This window comes from Ceratina calcarata, unplaced genomic scaffold, assembly GCF_001652005.2.
Source record: "Ceratina calcarata isolate Rehan_Ccalc_2016 unplaced genomic scaffold, ASM165200v1 scaffold397.2, whole genome shotgun sequence".
Classification (NCBI taxonomy): Eukaryota; Metazoa; Arthropoda; class Insecta; order Hymenoptera; family Apidae; genus Ceratina; species Ceratina calcarata.
The window spans coordinates 1,056,268-1,079,258 of NW_017163090.1; the positions used below are offsets into that span (position 1 = coordinate 1,056,268).

The 22,991-nt window shown below is 41.5% G+C and overlaps 1 protein-coding gene across 4 annotated transcripts in view; it reads left to right on the forward strand.

Moving 5' to 3' along the window:
- LOC108626337 (protein Tob1) overlaps positions 1-22,991 on the forward strand; it is a 75,344-nt gene that overhangs the window by 28,655 nt on the left and 23,698 nt on the right. For 2 of the 4 annotated variants that reach the window (XM_026814757.1, XM_018026934.2), the window contains one exon: positions 12,534-12,653. The exons of the other annotated variants lie outside the window; for them this stretch is intronic. The gene's annotated coding sequence lies outside the window, so the exon portion shown is untranslated. The remainder of the gene's footprint in view (positions 1-12,533; positions 12,654-22,991) is intronic. 4 annotated transcript variants of the gene reach the window in all.

Sequence of the window (22,991 nt, forward strand, 5' to 3'; positions counted from 1 at the left end):
TAAAATGCCAAATAATCATACGTAATTCGTTAAATATCGAAATTAGAAGGAAAACAACTTTTATGATAGATGGATTAATACAATATTTGATTGATTTCCTCGTACATTTCCTCAAAGATGAAATTATTCTCATTTCATTTCTAAGTGTAACGTCTTCGTTTATTTAACGAAACGATCGCGTAAGACACTGTTACGTGTATTTTGTTGAGATTTAACGAGTGACTTCCGCAGCAGGCAATTTCAATTTACGTGACAGAGGGAAAACGTTATTAGTTATCATTCGCCTTCGTCGCGTCGAACCGTTTGCTCGCTCCGTTTCGGAGCTGGTATTAACAAACAGATCTGTTGCACAACTGTCACGCAACCGGAAAACGAAGAATGAAAATTATATAACATAATAATTATTAAATAAGGAGACCGATGTCGTGACTTAACATATAAACATGTACACTGAGCCGTTGTTTGTTGCAAACAATCGGAAGAAATTTCTGCCCCGTCATCGGACCCGCTATTGACGACTAATCATTTTTTTCTTCAGAACTGGTAGAGATAAATTAAATATTTGTAAAAGATACAAATGATTGTACAAGCTGTGAAAACTTTTTCAACGATTATATTATTGTTCCTTATTTGCACGGATAACTAACACTTCATTTCTATTACTAATGCGTTCAGCTGGAATTCACATCGGTTCATGAATGGCAAGGTTGAACCGCTCGAGGCACGGCCTGTGCCAGTGCGTACGCGAACTACGCACGCGACACGTGCGTGGTCGTGTGTACTTGTACTCGCGAGCCTCTTATCCAGGCTGCAAATGCCGGGCATCGTGTTTAACGCCGTATAGACCATCGCCGCATTATGCAATCATTATGCATAGACAGACTTGACAATGTCGTGGATCAATATTTTTGTACAAGTATATCTATACACATTTTTAACAAACGATTCGTCGGAATTTAGGGAAAGTATTTGTTAAAACTCTTTCTATGTCGGTATTAATAATTAATGACTTATTCATTACTATTATTTCTTAATACCTTCTGGAATTGTCACATCCTTCAACTATATTTTCCTGTATGTACGTATAACGTAATCAAATACTTAATCATTTTCTAAATTCCTGAAAGTATTGTGAAATCCGAGTAATCTCCTGGTTCCCTTTAGTCAGGAGGAAACGATCGTGGAATGTCAATAAGTGAACATCACGAACCAAGAATAGTAGACGCATAAATAATCTGAAAATAACTCGGAGAATGATACATACATTTTCCGCAATGATTGCGAAGTATAATGTGTGGCGCTTTTGCGAAAGGTTCATATCGGCTCCGGGTTGACATTTAAAGAAGTTCAAGATCGCGTGAATTAGAAAAGTTTCTCCTTCGCGTTCCAGCGAAATATCGAATGAGGGCGGTGGGCATAGATCCACTATGCAAATCACGATTCTCTCTAGCGAACGAGGAATTCTGATTTTGCAACGGTCACAATTTAGGAATATTCGTCGACATGACCACGCGTCTCAAATACCATGTTTTTCTCTAAATGTGACCGAGTCGAGACATGGAAACCTGGTTTAGAGTCAGAATTTGATATTCGTGATATAGTAGGCGTGGCATTATGAAACGTCTATGGAAAAGTAAGGGAATAAAAGCTATTTCGAAATTCGTATGTGCCAATACTTGGATATTAAAAAATAATTTTGCATAATAAACAAATATCAGTAAGAAAGTTAAATACTCAGGCTTTTGATCATTTCTCTTATGCACTGAATGCAAAACATTCACAGCTTTCACTAATGATCAAAGAAGTCTCTTAAAAAAAATGTCTCTCTCGCAGAACCGAGTTAATTACCCGGGTAAGAAATCAACAAACATTCCGTAGCAGGAAAATCGAGTGTTGGACGAACGAGAAAACCAGGAAAACGTTGATCGTTCGGTACATTGAGAAGTGAGTGCAACCGCGAAACCGGAAGAAATATTAATGAGGAAGAAATACTGTTTCCCGTTTGCGTAATTAGCAACATAAAAGCGACGACGACGAAACGAGGGCGGTGGAGGGAGGGCAGTAGCGAGTAAATAAAGAAAAAAGCAGTGAAGAACAGCCACCGACAAGCGGTCAACATCGGTTCCATTCCATTTTCCGCGAGATATTTATCGATTCGCTTATCCTTATCTTGTCTTAAATGGGATTATCGACCGGTTCATTTCGATTGTTCATAACGAATTGCCCAGTCATGTGATTATTCAATTAGAATCTTCTTAGTTGAGCGAAATAAAGGGAATAGTAAAAACTGCAGAAATCTTTAGTTGAACTCTACAGTTCATTGAAAGTGCAATTCATTTGCACAGTTATCTAGCATAATATTAAATAGAAGCAGAGGAGTAATTGGGAGAGAACAATGAACGTTCCGTAATGAAGGTCCCGCGATGACCGTGGCCTCACATGTGCGTGTACTCACGCGCTCGAGTCTCGCTTGGAAATTTTACGACCGACTGTGTTGCGTCAGAATTTGATACATGTTCAAAAATGGACAAAACGATACTGGCCTTCGTGTATCTCTAAAAAGTCGGACGCAGACTCTCAGGTTTCTTTTAAGCACTCAAGAGAAACTCTGAACTCTGTTCTTGTAGAAAAATAGACATTTTTATTATTAAGTGAATGATGTAGTTCAAAAGATAGAAACTAATTTCGGGAACAATTCATTCTTTATAAACTGTGCTGGGTAAATTCTCGTGGGTAGTTCGGTTGTGGGAAAAGAACGATTCGCAGTTATTGCCGGAGTTCACTCGCTATTGTTATAATTCAACTCAAATGCAAAGTCTCAATGTCTCTAGTGCCAATGTGTATGATAGATGACACGTTCATGGTCATGGAATCAGACTTTGAATTTACTGAATATTCCATTTGTGAAACTAAACTCGTTCATTTTTATGATCCTCTTTACTTTCGAAAACAGGAACAAGGAAACGTAATAAATAATACCTCCTTTGGTCGAGAGTTTTCCATGTATAGCTATTTTCTAATCATCCATAACTTCAAAGCGAATGACGCTTTATAAAAGTTATCTATGCATTTATGCTTACGTCACAACGTATGCAAAATGAATTGTTGATCTCTTTCATGGAAAATTGCAGTATATTATATAAAACCGTATATACTAGAATTAGGATTTTTAATTATTTATAACACTTCTACAACTTTTATACATAATTTCCCTATGAATCCTACGTTTTCTAATATCAATCAAATATTAGACTATTCCCATAATTCGTTTGTATAAAATTGAATTCTACGATAGTTTAGAGAACTGCAAGGCTCAGAAATAATTCAAGGACAGTGTATAAAAAGAAGAAGACCCCTGATGTTCACACACGTCAACGACTAATGATAATGTTTGCTTGCAAAGAATAATTACATATTCAAGTGACGTTGTTTACCACTCCAAATAATGTTTCGCTCACGCTCGCGCGTGTCATTACGAAACCGAACTTTTAAGGGGAACAAATATGTATCTAAGGCGGCAGGTTGCCGCGACTTTTTGGCGACGGTTTATGCATAATGCTGTCGCGTACTTATGAAAAATTCACTCGACACGTTTATGTAAGCAGTCGAAAAAAACGTTGATCGCGGACCAGAAATTCCTTGGCAATTTTAGCATACTTGCATTCAACGAAAAAAGGACATATGATATTAATATGTGTATAAGCGAGACGATGCAAAAGAAATTGATAGCCTTTCGACAAAAATACTACGGAAATATAACAAAAGAATGTTATATAAAAGAAAGAAATATTTATGGAAGACAATAAAACCAGATAGGAAATTGAATAGAAAAACGCAGTTTCTCTTATCACGCAGTAATACTTTATGAAAAGCGTGCGAAGAAAGAGCAACCGAGTCTGACTTTCACAATCCTTATACCACTTCTGATCTCATATCAAACAGAATCAGTGAAACAGGAAAGTCTCCTAGTATGAGACTCGTATCATCGGATTATAAAATGTTATTTTATCACGATGTGATAAAACTTAGTATACTACATGGTATATAGAAGTTCTTACTGACTGGGCCTGAATAGAGAGGAGGAAAGCACGTCGAGTGACGGAATCGGAGACCTTGAGCACGTGCAGTTCGCGGGTCGTCGCCGCGTTGCATCGGTAGGTACGTCCCTGAGCCGCAAACAGGAACACGACGATTATCCGGCAAATGAATGAAATCGAGTGAACCGGTTCACTCGCGTACGTACGCGTACGCGCTGCCTCCGCTCCGGTTCGCCGCACGGCGGATCCGCCTTAAACCGGATCCACTTCTTCGTGAATGGCGTTGCGACGGTCTCTCGGTTCTTGAGCATCGACGAATTGTTCTATGCGACGCTGAGAACCGTGTCGACCCGGCTGGACTCGTGCTACGATCATTAATCCGGCCGGTCGTCGTTCGCCACGACGCGCGACGGCGTCTTATTAGTTTGGTAACAGAGCGACCACGACGCGGCGCGTGGCATGGAATGAAAAAGTTGCCGCTTCATCGATCGAAGTCGAACGGTCCGTGTAACGTCGCGTAGGGCTCGGCGAAGTCAATGGAAAATTTTCAGACCGCCTAGCCGCGTCGCATAGTTTGAACAATTGTTTTAATGTGCTCGTCGACGCGATATAATTTGCTTCACCTAACGTTTATCGTTGACGTCCGTTTCGTTCCAGTAGCAGTAAAGTGTAACGAGTTAACGAAATGAATTCAAATTCTAAATTTCACGACAAAAAATGAAGAGTATGTTTGACAATTTAAAAATTGTGTCATTGATGATGGATTTTGAAATGAATTATACAAGACTCTGTAATTAAGACGGTTCAATTAATAGAAAGACATACTGAACTGATTGGTGAACGAGGGTAATACCTACGTTTCCATATTCAAATGACACCTTAATTACGATCCCGAGGATTACGTGTAAACATTTCGATTAACCCGAATTTGGATTAACCCGAGCGGATTGAATAATGGAGTATCGAATAATTACTACGTCTCCGGCGGATGATATCACGTTTCATTCTGCATCGCGGAACAACGATCTCGTGAGTAAGTATACCCCGCATCGGCGGAGTCACGATTTTATTTAGCTGGGACAAGTGGTTAATGAAATTTTTCATAACGAATGGCATCACGGTATGATAATATGAAATTGTTAGCGCGAATAGCAGAAAGTATCGTCAACTTTTCTTTGAAACGCCCGTGTTCTCGTACACGTAAGACACCACTCTGCTATCATTACGTAACGCATAAATATTAATGATTCCGTCATGATTTGCAATTGTGTTGAACACATCTAAATCATGTCTGAGAATCCTGATGTCCTAATCAAGTGATTAGTTCGAGTAAAGTTTTTTTAATACAAGCGTAAGCTTTTCTCTAAGAACTGATGTAATTTCAATGAAAGCAATTTAAAGGAATGGTTCGGTGCATTGCACTTCACCAGTTAGACTTTTTAAATCTGTGCTCGTTACGTATTTATAACATAATTAATTATATAGAAGCTTAATAAGTAAGCTGTGCGTAGCTCGTGATCGTTCGTTGAATTCGTAATCAACCGTTGTTACAACACAACCTGGAGTAACCTGCTGTTATATACGTGTTTATATCGAATTCTATGCAAGAAATAATATTGCCAATGAAAAATCTAAATCTAAATGATCAACTTATTGAGTTTGAATTAATACTGCAAGCATCTGTACAGAATTTGTTTGAGTTTCGTATTAAACGGCTACTTACTATAATACGTTTTTAACTTGTTGACTGTTTCCGTGGATACAGTAATACCAAACTTTTGATCGTTAATGTACATTTCCCGACACGACCGACTGACTTTTGATACGAACGCGTGCACGTGTATGGCACTGTTCGTGACGTGCAATTTCACGGTCGTGGTCGGCGTGTGTGGGTCGTGCTGATAAAAGCGAACGCTATCGCGCTGGCAGCGGTACCTCGGCGCTTATCGTGGCAAAAAAATAAAGGAAAAAAAAATGAGCTCGAACAAGTAACGAACGAATGACTCAATTCTGCATTTTTTCTGCACTCACTGCTGAATTATTTCGCTGCGTGTCACCGAAGACATTTCGCTTCGCGTGCGAAATGCAATTTCTATTCGATTAAATTAAATCAGGAATCATATTCTAATGAAAAGAGAAGTGGAAGTATTGACGGTGGGTAACGTGTTGTTAGAAATGGAATTTTTATTAATTGTTATTAATGATTCATGTGGTGGAGACGTCGATTGAATTAGATCCCTCGGATTGGTTGGAGTGTAACGAGTTTTCTCGATAAGAAAGTGCCGTGTTGATCAACGACGTTGAAATCCTCCGTACGATCGTATCGTTCTATTATAAAGCCACGTGGAAACGTTTACCTTCGTAATAAAGCCATATCAATTTAATCACTACTAATATGTAATATCGAACATCTCATCAGGACCGGGTTGATACTGCGATGTCTGCTCGCTTGTTACAAGAACTTAATCTTATCGCCACGGGAATCCAGGGACACGGGCTGCACAGGAATTCGAAGATTTAATCAGGATGAGGAACTTTCATGGATATGTAACTTCGTTCTTGAGTCAAGTTCCAACTCTTCCTTTCATAACTATTTTCTTGTCGTCGCCAGTTCATTTTCGATCACCGATTGAATTTGTGTTTGGGAAAATATATAGTCATCGTGGATTTCTTCCAAAGATTGGAACGAAAGAGTGACAGAATGAAACGCGAATTTTACCTTCAGGAAAAATCACGATATTGAGAAAGTGTTTATTCTTTGGAAAAACAATCTCGGCTGGTGTCAACGTAGTTCGACGCCTGTTACGATAGCATGAAATGGGAGAAACTATTGCTTATGGTTCGAGGTAATCAGGAAGATTGAAAAAGTGTTTGTTAGAGTCGTGTGCGAAAGTTCAAAAGAATTTCGTTCTTCAATTCCGAAAATTAGAGAATACGGTAGTAATCACTAAATATAATTGAATATACAGAAACATTAGACTGCTTTGATAGATTCATTAAATACCGTGGAAAATCGACTAATATGGAAATTAGAGATTAAAAGGGAAACGCAATTTGCGTGGCATAACAGGAAGTTTTACGGTTGGATCCCAACATGACTGGTTTGATTCCGGCTGGTAGGTACATACGTACGTACACGTGCCACGAGGTCAGTCGTAAAACGGTGCTGGAAGAACGGTAGCTCGTTACGCAAAATAACGACGGACGAGCGTGCAAGGCTCGAGCGAGTACACGAATGTTTTCAGCCTGGTTGGCCGTGACCAAGAACGGTTTGACACTGGAAAATAGAAACTCGCCACGCTGCTTGCCGTGACTGTAAAACCGATCGTAGGAATAAGGAAATTTTACATGCAAAAGTCCTGTAAAAAAGAAAAATAAAACCAGAGAACCTTGTCCTATTTACATTTCCGTTCTACTACAATTTACAATCATCATATAATTTATCAAATTCATCGAACTATTTATTAATTCATATACGAACTGCATAATAGCAGCGTCAATTATTATTCATGATAGTAGATGAATCGAATCACGTCTGTACATTTATAGTACGCACGTACTTTATAGTTACGGCGCCTTCGATAGAGAACAAATACGATTATCGCTCTGGTTGTTGCCAGTTGTTAATCAGTTCGTGATTTATCGGGAAGAAATTTCGATTGATTACCTCCGTGGTATAATTTTAATTACGCAGACACACAGCCCTTCCCCAGTTTTACTGTCTTTTGTTTCCTGACAAATCAGTAATACGTACCAGCGGCTACGACGCGCGTTGTTTCGATTATTTTTTAATTAACAAACCGTTTTGTGCGTGATCGCACGCGCGAGCAAATTTAAGAGCCGCGCTGATTAATTGCTTGACGTGTTCAAGGTGAAAATAATTGTGGCAACCCAGGAACGAATTGTTTCCGTTTGTTTCATGCGTCGCATATATGTTCTGTTATACCGAGGAAACGAAATGTTTCTTGAATGCGAAATGTCATTAAATTAATCATAAATGCCCCTTTCTCTAAATCCAATCTTCAGTTAAGAGTTTCTCAAGTGAAACATGAAAGTTCATAATCAAGATAGATTCTAATAGACTTTTGCGTCAATCAATCTAAGTATTCTGAAGTTCCCCTCATATAAGAATTGTGACAAATACGCGTGAAACGTCCCGGTCACAGATTATACTGTTCCGATTACTCACGGCGTTATTTCCTCGCGGGGGAATCCAAGTTGCCCGATAACTTTCGAACTCGTTCACCAGATAATCTGTCACCGCGCCGGTAGCGCGAACGTAACACCGGCACCGGTTTCCTGCGTTATCGGATTATTGCGTTCGCGGGCTTACCGTAACATAAAAGTTCATACCGGTAATCCTTGGCATACTTAGGGGCCGGACTCTACGTGCGCTAGCCTCTTAATCTCAGTCGAAAAACCCGCTTGGAACAATACGCAGATGTGGATATATATGCGCGGCACGTTTCCCGCGTGTATATTGTGCGCGCTCGGCTGTGTGCGCGTACGTAAAACGTTGCGGTTCTAAAACCCTCCCGCGCGCGCGCGCGTGCCTCCTTCTACTGGTATCCACATTCTTATTCCGAGTGCTTCTCCCACGTTCCTGCTTCCTGCGCCAGAAAAATTGGCTAACCTGTTTACTGATGCAACAAAGGAAAGGAAAACCGAGCGAGAGCGTCCTCGGCGAAGGGTTCAAATAAAAGACTGCAGAATTCATTTTAGCATCACCCATACTTAAACGACAGATCGATATTGATTACAGCTGACTAATGTTCACGCCAGAAGACCTTAGGACAAGAAATGGATTCATGCATATTCGATCTGTATCTTAAAGTAGTGATGGAATGGAGGAATAAGTGAAAGAATTGCAAAGTGGATTGCATTGGATACGCATGGCAGAAGAGATAGCACAAACACGAGCGAGAGCGGAGTAGACGCAAATAAAATTATATCGAGCGGAGGGGTAAAGACAAATAAGAGATGGGATCCGTAAATACGACTAAAAGGAAAGTCAACAGGGGCTGCTGGCTAGGACCGCACGGACGTGCAAACGAAGGCGTAACCGGATCGAGCGGAAGCAGCGAAAGGAGCAGCAAACGGGACTGACCGGCGGACAGGGGATAAAAAGAAATTGATAAAAGGAGGACGGGACAAGACGATAAGAAGGAAGAATACGATCAATAGCGCTGCGAAGAAACTAAACCGAATTCAAGAGAGTTGAGAACTGGAAAAGAAGAAACAGCAACTCGATCTTAAGGCTGGGTGAAAGGGAAGTAGAATGGGGTGCGCGAAGGCTTTTCTCCACGGAAATGCGTACACCGAAATACATGTTAGAGAGTATATAGTGTCTATTTAATTCTCTTTTGGCTGGTTCTTTCTCAGATATCACCGCATTATAAAACGTTGTCATTTTTAATTTCGTCATTTTACTGATTTTTAATACGTCGACATATTTGAATGATTCCAATGGAGATAGAAATTGACGTGATTGCCATGAGAAAGTGAAGTTTGTCTTTCGAAATGGAATCAGGAGTGGTTAAACGTCGAGGAAACGAGCCGGGAAGAACGATGCAATGCACCTTTATTTACTGAGCGCGTGTTTCATTCTGCGGAACCTTTAAAGGGCACGCGCGAAAGGAGGAGTGACACACATAGGGTCTGACGGTGTGTGCGCCGCGTGCCCCTGACGTTTCCTTCCTGCTAAACTGTACACATGCTCAAACCCTGCACCCCGAAGCGCGCGCTCGTGCGTGTGCGTACTTCTTACGTCGTACACGCGCGTGTATAAGCATGCCACGTTTTATTCAATGCCGCCGATGGCGAACGGGGATGGAGCTTAAAAAGACGCATGACAGGCTTTTGATATATAAATACGCGGTGCGTGGAAAATATCCGCTCGTTGTTGGGGTCCTATTAGCTTCGGGTTTAGTAGGGTTACAGTTATTAGATGAATTACAGTGATTAGGTGAATACACGCATATGGATATTTATCCATAATACGTTATCTAACAAAGATTTCTCTTTGTTGAGTGGTTAGAAATGCGTCACCATTAACATAAAAAAATGACATGCTCTTGGAAACTGAGTCATATCGCTTTCCTTTTTATTCATTTAAGTAACACGCAGTATCGATATATTCACTGAACGTTTACGTAATCTTTACTCTACCGGTGGACTGGTTAGTTAATATATTATCTAACGTGTTGTCCCGATTCCCGTGAATGTCCACCTCCTTACATATTGAACGTATCAGAGGACATCTCGACAGTTTCTAGATTAATCGCAATCTTAACAAATACATATAACCGACCGGTCTGTATTACACGTGGCTCACAGACGTACTCAACTCTGTATAGGAATATCCGCGTTCAAAGAAGCTTGGTACTCATGCAGAAACGATAAATCGCATTGCAGTACTTAAAAAATCGATTAATCGAAGGTGGATCGTAGACAAGAAACAAGATTTGTAGCATTGAGATTCAATCGAGTACCTATCACAGTTTCGATCTTGTAACCGATCCGCGGCAAAATTGCGATTCATGAGTCTTGACGGAACGATGTAACAGTCACTTCCGTCGCTATTCGACCCACGAAACCTTTTCTCCTTCACTAAGAAAAGAAAGAATTAATTCCTCCCCTCAGAACAGCCGACACGGTCTTTGCAATTGTGATTACGTCTATGTTACCTCATCGCGGAAGTCGCGATACGAATCTGCCTTACGATTTGTCGCGATCGTCTTCAGATAGTGGGCTTCCTGCACGTTCACGTGCTGACGCTGAAGTAAATCAAGGTCGCTCGATTTTAACGCGATTAACTCATTCTCCCGCCCTCCGTGTTATTCTCGCTGTTTTTGAGGCAATTACAGCAACGGTCGTTGACAATGGTCATAAAATATGCAATACACTAATCTTCTATTTTATAGTCAACAAGAAAATCTCTTAGTATTGATTTTAAAAATCGAGACGAAATCAAATATTTACTGGTAATATCGAAAGTGATCCAGTGCATCGTTAATAGCAAGTAATTTAAGATACGAATCGGATCTAATTCATGGTATAGTTAACGCTATGCGAAGCTCGTTTATAACGCGCAATAAGATTCATAAATTTTAATAACGGCTAGATTACCGCGTGGGCTAAACTGCCAATTAAAAGTCTCGATTTACAGCAAATTGCATTCACGTCACTATAACTCTTGCTATTCCATTTCTAATTCGTTCATCTGAACCTGTATAGAGTATGAGGATTTAAAAACGCGTTGTCTGTAAGTAGAAAACAATTGCCGAGACCTCCTTCAGACAAAAAGTAGCTATGTCCGTGCCAGGCAATAAAGTTAAGGATGCAAAACATTGTGCCGCAGTTCTCCATCCTCGAATCTCTATTTCCCCCGATAAATCTCAACAACGCAGAAACTAGGCTCTAAGTATAGCTAACCAGCTCCAAAAAGGAACAAGCTCTCGTGGCGCACTATCTATAACATCCATCCGTGTGCACATGTCTGCGTATAACTCGTGCATGCTCGCGTAGCGTATAGTTCAATTCGGGGACGCGATCCAAATGGGGCGACCCTCTTTTTTCACCCCGGGGTCATTCAATTCCGAATCCCGCGAGAGGAGCCGCTCTCGCGATAACTTCCCTTATCAGCGTGGCCCAGAGAAAAGGCGAGACGCACGCGGGAGTGTGTCGGCTACGAGTGGAAAAACGGCAGACAGTGGTATGAGTACGGTACGGCACAGACACGGTCGGAGCAGCCGCGACACGTCGAGGTCTCGCGTCCTTGCCAAGCCGTACCCCTCTCGTTGCACGTAACGCCCGGAGTGGGATCCTCCACCCCCCACTCGCGGCACGTCACGACGACGTCGGTGGCTCCCCCTACTCCCCACCCCTTAACGGTATGTAAGAGGCTGCACATGTTTCCCCGCGCTCCAGTCTCGCAGCGGCAATCGCGAGTGACTGTTCGTGCGGATTTGCCCAACAGCAATTCCTGTCCGACTTTTCATAAAACAAAAAAAAAACGAAAAAAAATATATATATATATACGGAACCGAAGGGCAGTACAGGGACACGCGTGCTGTATATATAATATCCGTCTGCACACAGATACGTGAGATACGTGTGGAGCAACGCGCGGGCGCAAAAGGGTTTCTTCCCTCGTAGTGTGATACCGATTCCGTTCGAGGACCGACCGTCACGACAGATCACGAACGTCGTTGCAGCGAGCAACAACTACGAATATTGTACAATAAAACATAGAGGGGAAAGGAGATCGGCTCCTTTCTTCCGGATCTCTATTCACGTCTTTCTTTTTTTTACTTTTATACTACTCTACGTAATCGTTTTTCGTAAACGCTTAAAGACTACTTGATCGTTTCTTCTCTGACGCGGTGTGATTCGGAATTGATTTGCGCGAGTGACAGCTTGTTCTATTCTGGAGCTTGGAAGATTGTGATCCTAGGAATACCTAAAGGAATTTTTGTGGCGCTTACGACGTTATAGGAGAACCGGGGAGAAGTGTGGATAACGGTCCGAGGGTGCTACGGAAGTGATCTTCCCCTGACATCGGTCGATGCTTTTCGTGCTCCGGAGACGAGAATAGTGTTCGCTGGCAAGAGACACGTGAGTATCGAACTCCTCCTCGGCTATTCGAGATCCCTCTAGACGTTCTCCAACGCCTTGCACTCGCATCGCGGAACTCTGACTAGCGCAAGTCGTTGCTTCCTTCTCCCTCTTTGGTCATTGTTCCCGCGTGCGAATGCTGATCGCGTCACGCAGTTCGATAATTTTATGCGAAGAACGGGTCGAATTCTGTAACGCATCACGCGATCAGAGTACGTCTGAGCTCACCAAGGAATGATCCCATCTGACTTGTTAATTTTTTAATCGCGCAACTCGATGTATCCTAATAGACGTAGTCGCGCTTGCAACGACGAGTTTCATTCTGAAAGTGATGAAACTATATCAAACAATACTTAGATTTTAAAGCATCTGTTACGCCAAAAATATAATTTGCTTCATGAGATGACTATTCGAAATTCTTTTATTCCACTGACTCATTATAATGTCAACGCAAAATTCTTGCAATGTCCCGTATTATAAGTAGCGAGTCGTAAGATCATTTCAAAAGTATGCAGTAGATACTATATGTCAATGACACGTTAGCGCAGCATCGTGTATAAATACATGTACACGAAAGAATTGTCTCGAAGGTGAGCTTTCGCGCACCTACGACAACCGTAGTTCGTATTTGTGGTAGCATCGCGAAGGTCGACTCATTCGTTGGAATGCAGTCGGTCGTTGAAAAGGTAAATGAATGCCGTCTGATTCGATCGATCGATCTAGAAATCGCTTTTGCTGGCTGGCAGCCAGTACTCGATCGCTCGGTCGGCGCGGGGCGTTTCGATTTTCTTCAAGGTCGACGCGATCCAGAGCGATTGCAATGACTCACGGGCGTTACATCGAATAAACGTGTCTATTACTACAAATTACGTTAAGGTCACTACGCTGTCTGGAATCGAGTTTTCCTATCGCGGAAACGGCCACGGCTGCCGCTCAAAACGCCACGTGACGCGCATACGGAGCGGGTTCGACGAATTAACGATATCAGCCACGTTAATGGAGTTAGAAAGCGACGTAGTCAGGTTTTACGCATTTATTTACGTCAAGCTGCCCGCGGCTGACTTACAAAAATAGTTGCGACAATAATAGCAAGGTCAAAAGACACTACTATAGTAGCCGAGATGGCGTGATGTGCCTGCGACTCGCGTTTCACGGATTAATTAATTGGAATTGGCTCACGGATAGATTTTAATGGGACGCGAAACGGTGACTGAGGATTTCGCTCTCGTACACGAGATTATTTTAATTATCGGCACTGACGGCAGTTTAATAATCTGTCAGAACGTTCAGAAAGAATTTGCACTCCCTGTGATTGAATTTTAAAACGATATTCACGAGTCGTATTGTAGTTGTAGAAATGATAAAAATATTTCTTAGTGATGTAATAACAGAAAAGTTGTGGCATGAAAATAGATGGATTGATACTAAAAATTAGATCAGTAGACCGCGGATTTTACGCATTTACAGAAATATTGTGTCTGTCTAAAACATGAAAACGAACATATAAGACATCGAAAGTGAAATGCATATTATTTTTAAAGGATAAACGGAATTGTTCGTTAGGTTGCATTTTCTTAATTAATTTTGCAATTATTCCGTTTTGCATAAAAGTCTGCATTCTACAAATCAGCTGTCGCATAAAAGCGAAACGGTGCAAATAGCCGTCGGGGTAAACAATTTTAATCGTCGAGAAGGTGGTAAAATCGTTTCGAAACGATCGCGGACCGAATTTTTCCGCGATTCGAGTCACGTGAATCACAGGGGAAACCGGATTCGATGGTTGTATCGATAGCTGAGCGATGAGCGGAGAGACAGGGAGAACGGAGATAGGAGAGAAATGGAGAGAAAGATAGAGTGCGATGGTTTCTCTCATCTCCATCCCTCCTCTTGGTTGTTTCTCTCTCTGGTGGCACCAGGCAAACGAATTATCCAACTAGTGCCGTCCATCGAAATCAGATTATCGTCGATTCCTCTGCGCATCCAACCATCCCTGGGTGAGCCTGGAACCCCCGTGTATGTATATCGATTTTCGGCTGTGCCCTCACTCTTTCTCTCCGCGTCCATAGGCACCGGGAACTTATTTCCCGCGCATCGTAAACATTCGAGCCCTAAGCATTCGTCATGTGGATTAATCACGGTTTAATTGGAAAATCTCGCTGTGCAAATAATGGCCGGCGCGAACACAGTCGCGGCTGGTCACCGAAACCCTCTCCCTTTCCCGCTTTTGTGGACCGTGCAAGTAGAAAGCTATTGAATAGTTTCACCAACTCTTTGCAGAATTCAATGCCAGCAACCGTGACACTTCGGCATCGAATCCTCATTATTATTACTCAAAGCGTTCAGACTCGTTTCTCAAAGCCTCGTGATTTACGAGTTACGTCGCTATTACTACAAACGAGCGATATTAATTCCGGAGTTGGTCCCAGCGATAAATTCCGTCCTCGACGTTTCCCCGTGCCACTAGGAGACAAGATTAAACGTAGTCACGGAGAAAAAGGAGATTAGGAGTGGGCACGGGTAGCGTAGTCGTAGACGACGACGGCGGGTTTACTCGGATATAAAATCAATCGTGGTCCGTGCCTCCTCGTAATTAGTGTCCTCCGCTAATTATCGCGCGTACTCTACCCACCGAGAAAGTGATTATTACTCGAGATCACCCGTGCAGATTGATCGTGTTAACTGTGATCACAACGCGGTTCTCATAATCTATATTATTACTGACATTTTGCATAATTTTATGAAGTAGCAACGTTGGCTTTTTTCAAAGAACTTTACGATTTTTTCTTAACAATGCTAAATAATCTATACAGATGGGAAAACGCGAATTCTAATGGAGAAAAGAGAGAAAGAGAGAGGCGCAGGTTCGCTGACGTTACAATTCATTCACCCCTGGTAATCAAAATAAATTTCCCTGTCACATTCGGCGTTTACTGGGCCATCAAACAACGCGTGTACGTAGTCACGTTTTACGAGGGAGCCTCGACGAAAGTCGAATTTTCATCGCTTCCACTCGTGCGGCACGGTTATCTTGCACCCCTCTTCTATCGTGTATTTTTTTTTATTCGTCGAAACGGGGTGAAAAACAGCGCGTTTATCGAACCTTAAAAGGGTCTCGAACATTCGCCTCCTTTTAGTGCCTTTGCCTAAGCGAGATAAGCGCGCCATTGGCCTTGTAAATCAGCCTGCGCTTTTACGTAGAGTTGACTTGTATTTACACGGTCCGGTGCGATTTCTCACGGTTTTTGTCCGATGCAAAAAATCTCCCCGGTTTTCCTCGTAGGGTAGAAACTGATTTCCTCTGCAGACGAAGCAGTCGAGAGGCTAGACGAACGCTTAATAATTAATTAAATTGCATGAGAAACGTGAAAAATGAAAAATTTATAAAAGGGAAAGTATTCTGTCTTGAAAATCGTGAATCATTCTAATAGCCATTAAATTATTATTAGCATGAAAAATCGATATCGTAAGAAATTCATCAGAAAAATTGTCGTAGTTTTATTGGTAGGGCTGTAGAAACTTTTATTACTAGGATTATGTAAGGAGTTTAAGATTTGCTTTACGATCAATTCCAAGAAAATTGTAAAAGAGAAGGAGTCGTTACACGGCGAATTTATCGGTGTTTATTACAAAATTAACAGAGAAAGGCGGTGACATTTAGCAACAATATACTGTTTTTAGTATTCGGCGTCCGTGACCACCGTTTGACATATCGCTTTTCTCCACGAGTCTACTTCCTCACCATCAAAGGTTTCAATTCTTAAGTAAGTATCGGCCGTGGCTCGTTATGACCTTTGCCCGAGGCTGACATTTTCTCAGACAGCGATTTAATTTTGCTACCTTGTTAGTTACCGTTTAATCTCCCGCCGATGGGAAGCGCTCGATCATTATCAGGCACGCAATTTCCCCTCGCACGAACCTGTATCCGAAAATACGCTAAAACTACACAGCGAGTCATGTTTATACATTGCCTTTTTATCGACTCGTCCAGCGACTATTTTCCCCGTTACTAGACACGAACTTTCAATGTTAAACCCCGCGAGTATAAATCTTGGTGAAAGATGTAAAGAAGAATTCGATAAATTCCGTTGAGATCGAATCAGAAAGCCCATATCTATTTTTAGTGACGGATAAAAATATATCGAAGAAATGCTCGATTTCAAAGGAACGTACGAAACCGAATACTCTTTGTAGTCGGAAAACAACGTGGAACGAGGTAAAGCTTCTTGTTTTGTACAGAAGAACCATTGCAACCTCGTTGCATTAGGATCAGCGGTGGTCGTGACGCAAGCGAGGTTTATTGATTCGCAGAATCCAATATAACGAAGCCAAGCGCTGGGGAAGGGGGGGGGAGAGGGTGAGGTATCCATCGCGGATTTTATAGGCCGCCTCTCGGCATTGTTGGCAAAAATTGTCTCGACTCTCTTTCGACGATCGATTTCGAGTGTCCCCGCGATTCGCCGGCTACCGTACGTACAATTCCCTCGACCTATTTCACTCGAGCTTGCACGGTTACCAGATACACAATTTTTACTACAAAGTAACGTAACAGTCCATCTCGTTATTTTATACAACTGCGAGAATACTTTGTCCCACGAGTTAGTACTGAGACTTTATCAACCTGCAATCCTGTCTGACCAGTGACGGTCCTTCTCTACTTAAAACCAGCGTAGTCGTCTTTATAGTGCTATTCTTTCTGTTAGTTCGATTTAGTCATTATTTTATCTTTTGTTCTAATTTGCGCTGCTATTGCTGCGTGTTACACTGTCAATTTCATCAGCTGCGTTTCTTTGATGTTATGATAAAAACAGGAGAACACTAACGATGATTGTTGATTACTTCCTCACGTATTTACTACTTAAGAGACAATACAATAGTTTTATCACTATATCAGTTATCATCTATTGCCCAAGCATAGAATGTACTTCGTAATGGTCTTATCATAATCCATTACGAATCAAACCTAAACGGGAGCTCATGAAATTACATGAAGGGTGTCTGACATTTCCTTTTTCCCTCGACGCGCCTTTTTCCAGAACGCAAAGGGAACAACGGAACGAAACAGTCTCCGGGGCAATTATTTCGAGCGCGTTTTTACTACCGCGGGCGGCGAGCTGGAAGGATGCGTTCGTGTTTACCGTAATAAATTTCCATGAGACGTTATTGCTTGTTCCAAGCTCGTTACCGGGTGTAACAGCTTTTATTTCACCTTGACTCGCCGTCTCTGACGGAGGGGTTGCTGCATTTTTCGAGGGTGCCGCGATGAAGAGCGGAACGTTGGCTAGGTAGGGCCAGGCCTCGTTAAGGGCTCTCGAGGAAAATGACAGGGTTGCCAAACGAATCTCTCGAGCCCACGGCCCTCTAGTCAGAACGTAATTTTAACCCTCGCATGTCGACCGACCCTCCCCCGCGGCCGCCCGTGTATTTGCTTTGCCAATTTCGTTTCTGTTTTATCGCTACCACTGGCGCGATCGAAATTATTACTTTGAACATTTTTAATCTTCCCACATTAGAAAAGAGCATATAGTACCTACGTGAATTAATTTAAAAATCGCAAAGCTGTTCATACTGAAATAGACGTGAAAATCGTTCAACCTTGGAAAAGAACAAGAATTTCATACCAGAAAGGTTAAGTTCCCGAAGTTGAGTGTGAATAAGTACGAGAAGTTGTGTCGAAGCTCGACACAGTTTATTTGGTGTCACATAAAAGTAAAAGTGTACGGACGTAAGGAAATTCTATACTGGACGTATGTACGACCACATAGAGTATAGTAGAGCCGGTTGACCTACTAGCCCGTTTTCCATACGATTTGCACAACCCTCCAAGTTCAAAGTGGTCGAGGCAAGTCGTGCATAAGCATTTATCGGCTATAGCCGGCCAGGTGCTTTGCCGCCGAGCTTAAAACGGAAACCTTTCGCTGCCCTCGCTACGAACTCTCTTACTCGGACGACTTACAAAGAAGGTCGTTAAAAAAGTTTCGATAATTACGGACTATGTGCCGCCGTGAACTTAGCTCGGCCTTTCGTTCTCAACGATTTCAGCTTGCCTTTTGAAAATTATTTCACTACGTCCTGTTAGATGGAATATTTAAATTTTGAAAAATTTCTCTATACTCCCTCGATTACTACCGATAGGTTTTAAGCTGATTAAATATATGATATAGATATATATAATTCACATTTCACTCACTTCTATTTAGAAGTTTTGAGTACTGTAATTAATGACAAGATATATTCTTGTAGGTAAATCGTCAACTTTATCAAACCGCGCGAAAAATATATTCGCAAAAAACGCGGCTAAATTGCGTCGTTGATAAGATTGATGGAATTTTCGTGGTTCCGTTATCGTCGTGGCACATACGTAATAACACGAGTCACGCGTCTGATTCGTTCGTTGATAACAGTAACCGTGGCGAACGGCGTAAAAGTTAACCCATGTCGATTTAAAATTTCTACAAAAAGAATTAACACGTATTTGCTCGTATTGACTATCTGTGTATCATCGATTAGATGACAGTCCTGTTGTATTCCAAAAAATATTTTATCAATATTTTTTTAGAATCTTATTTTTTAATTTCCCGTCAACGATTATCCATAGAAAATTACGAACGAAATTATACTTCTACAAACACCTGTTCCTTTCTTATCAGACCGAGAACTTAAGTCGAACTAATTGCACGGAGTGATCGAGATTACGACGATCGCACGTGGAGATCATTGTGCAGACGTATGGCGATTAGGCGAAAATTGTGTGACCCGCTTATTCTATATTTCTCCATCAACATTGGATCGTTTAAAATTAAATTCCTATTCCTACTAACAGCAATTATCAGAATTCTGTCGATCCACTCTGATACAATGAATCACGAAATTCTTCCGATCCGCGTTGTATTTGTTTTTTTCCGTGAAAGATTACTGCACGGTTTATTGTGTCTGCCTCGTGTACAAAGATAAACAAGCGTGCCAATACGATTGTGCCCGATTTATTATTGCCGATAACGTTCATGATTTCTCTGCACGTCGGACGATAATTGGTCCGTATTGATCTCGTTACGTCGATTCAATGTTTATTACGTAATCAAAAGTTTCGTTATAAACGACGGTAACAAAATTAACGTCTCCGCCGCGACGGATTATTGCCCGCCACCCACGTGCAACCGAATTTCAGACCTACGCGAATTATATAACATGATCAGTGATTCGGTCAATGTATTCAATACGAGTATGCGTGTAATAAAAAGACTGTAAATATCAAACGATGCTACAGTTTCCATGGCTGGGAAAGAGAAGATACAGTTGATTAAATTTCACGTATCTCTTTTTATATATCTCATCGCACGATTTTAATCAGACAACGTTAACATTAACAGAAAATTATCATATGAAATTGAAATTTTTAATAAGGTGCATCGATTTTTATAAAGATAGTTCCTAATGACACGAACGCTCAATTATGAAGTTTCATTCTCATGGGACTTGAAATTCCCATCGCGGTCCAAAATCTAGCGTAAGCGTGACGACGCTTATCAGGAAGGGACTTTACGCGCGTAACTTATCACAGTCTAACGGGCGGCATCGTGATATTACGCGGGCAGCCACGATCCGGTCAGCCAGAGAAGGACAACTGGATGCCGATAACGCAACGACGCGAGGCTGGAGGGGAAACGTTATCGCCGAGAGAAGACGGTATCGCGTGATACCGCGATCCCAATTTCGTGATAGCATCGATCGTGAACCCCGCAACCCTTAACCCTCGAGGGGTTTATCTTTCGTTCCGAGCGCGCACGCCGCCGTGTTACGCCTACCGTGATTTCACAAACTCCGCCGAGTGGTATCGACCGTAGAACGACCTGCTTCCTATCTTTCTCAAATACTTTTCAACGTATGTTCATCCCGGGGTCAATCCGTTTCGAGAAATTGCGTTCTGGAATAACTGATGCAACTGCGATTAATTCGTATCGAAATAACCGGTTTGATCAAGTTTATTTGCAGTCGAGTTTAATTCATATTTTTTACGATACATGGATTTATAAATATTAGAATTTTTATTACAGCTAGACTGCGTGAATTTATTTTTTCATCTATGCATGGTACCATAACAATTTCATTATAAGACAATTTTGGATAAATCCAGTACCTCTCATCAAATATTTGAACAGGAACCGTTCACTAAATACAGGCATTCAACAATGAAATTCATAATATATCGCGAAGCAAATTTTAATCAAGGATAATCAAATATTGCTTATCCTATGCGTAAACATAGAATATTTATTTATACAGTTTGCAGAGCTGTAAATTAATAATTGTATTTATATAGAAATCCGATAGAAACGTGTTTGCAAGAAGTGTAGGGCATTAAATCCATGGCACGTTGCATTTAATTGGTACGCGTCTACGGATTAATTGGAACGTTGGCGGAAAAAAGATAGAACGATGGAAGCTACCGTATAATTGTTGTGTTCAGTTAGAATCGTTATCGGCGGAACTCGCGCCATCAGATCGGTGGAAATTGACATCTGTCGCATTTCTCTCTCTTCCTCTCCATGGTCTCGTTACGCTCTGTTATCGCACGGTTCGGTTGTAATATTTAAAAAGAGCACAATTTTTCTCGCCCGTATTTTTATCCGTGCTTTGTCGCTAGTTATTTCCATGCCAGTTACCCGCTATTTCCGAACATAAAACGCAACAAATTTCGATACGTATATCCTTTATTAAAATCATTCTCATATCTCTTTTTCGGAATACAATTTATTTAATGGCTCTTTGCCTTGTGCAATAGCAATGAACGATTTTCCAAACCGCTACCCTCTGCCAGTGGTTCATATTGTAGAGTATACTAAATGTAATTGAGACTTCCACTTTGTGAAAGATTCCCGAAATATCCGCGCGCAAACATATTTTCGCACGGATAAATATCTGTCTCGCACAAAACTATTTACCTATTCGCTGATAATTAAAGGGAACTGTGAACGGGTAAATAATATCGCAACTAACACTTGCAATTTCGTGCTCCATTTTGCACGCGGGATTTGCGAAACAGACGAGTTGGAAGTATGTGAGCGGCGGCGCCGGTTTCTCGCCTAAGCAGGCGAAGAAGCGTGCCAAATTGTTTTCCGCGGAATCGCGTTGCGCAATTGATAATTTATTGCGAATAATTGCACGCGGAGGCCACGGCTGTTGCGTCACTCCATTTGCATGCGAAAAGTCGCGTGTACTACGTCAATTGTCTAGAAAACTTACGTCGAGGTGCAATTTATTAAAGCGATTTATTTCCCGGACGTCCCTCTAAAGTCTGTTGAATAAGATTTCGGAGAAAAAATCGTCTGAATCAGAACTGACTCCAAATTAAATGCGACACTTTTATTACTCGAGATATCGGATAGTCTAAATCTTTGGGAGTACGGTTATCTCAAGTACTCAGTGATTTACGTGACATAATTCACGAGGGGCTGTGATTGCGCGGTGAGATATAAATCAGAGGATTTTTAATCAACTCACTGTGCGCTTCAAGTAATTCCATGGTCGCGTACAGCTCGGGCATTACGCGATTTTAATAACAGTTTCACGTTTGTAGCGAATGTAAAATCTTCCTAATCTCACCCTGGAAACGTTGCAGATGGAATTCATTGCGCTTCAACACTTCACTCTTGCGTTCGTAAAGATTATAAAGAAAGGAGGAATAATTAATTACGTTCACGCATTCGCGTTTGTTTATGGTCTTAAACAGAAGTGTAATAAAATTGTCTGTTTCTAGTATTGCGTAAAAGTAGAGTGAACATTCGAATACATAGATGTACACGTGTCAATGAGAATTGGAGGGTAAAAGAAATTATTGATTGAGAACGCTGTCAACACCCTCCAGTCTGAAATTAGGCTTCCACCCTCAGCCTCGATACTCAGCTATCGATTCACGAGACCCGTTGACCCAGATACCGGCAGATCCACGTCGACGTCAAACACATAAAACGAAGGCAGGCTTCGGTGAACTCTATCGAACTCTATCAAACTCTATCAGGTAACGTGCAAGCACAAAGACCTCTCGAGGCCAGGAATTCTCCGGTTCTCAGCAAACAAACCAGAACAAACGAGAGAACGGATCCCCGGTCGATAGACGATCGTTGAACTCGCCTATTATCAGCGTCCCCTTCTGTAAATAAATATTTAGCGGATCAAAGAAAAAAAAATTGTAAAAAGGGTGTGCATCCCAAATTCGTAAAATTGTTCATCTTTGTTAGGTTCAGAAAAGAATTCATAATAAAATCAATCCTAGCTATGAAATTTGAGAAATCATATGAGACATTATCCAAGATTCACTGATTCACTTTTAAATACCTGTGG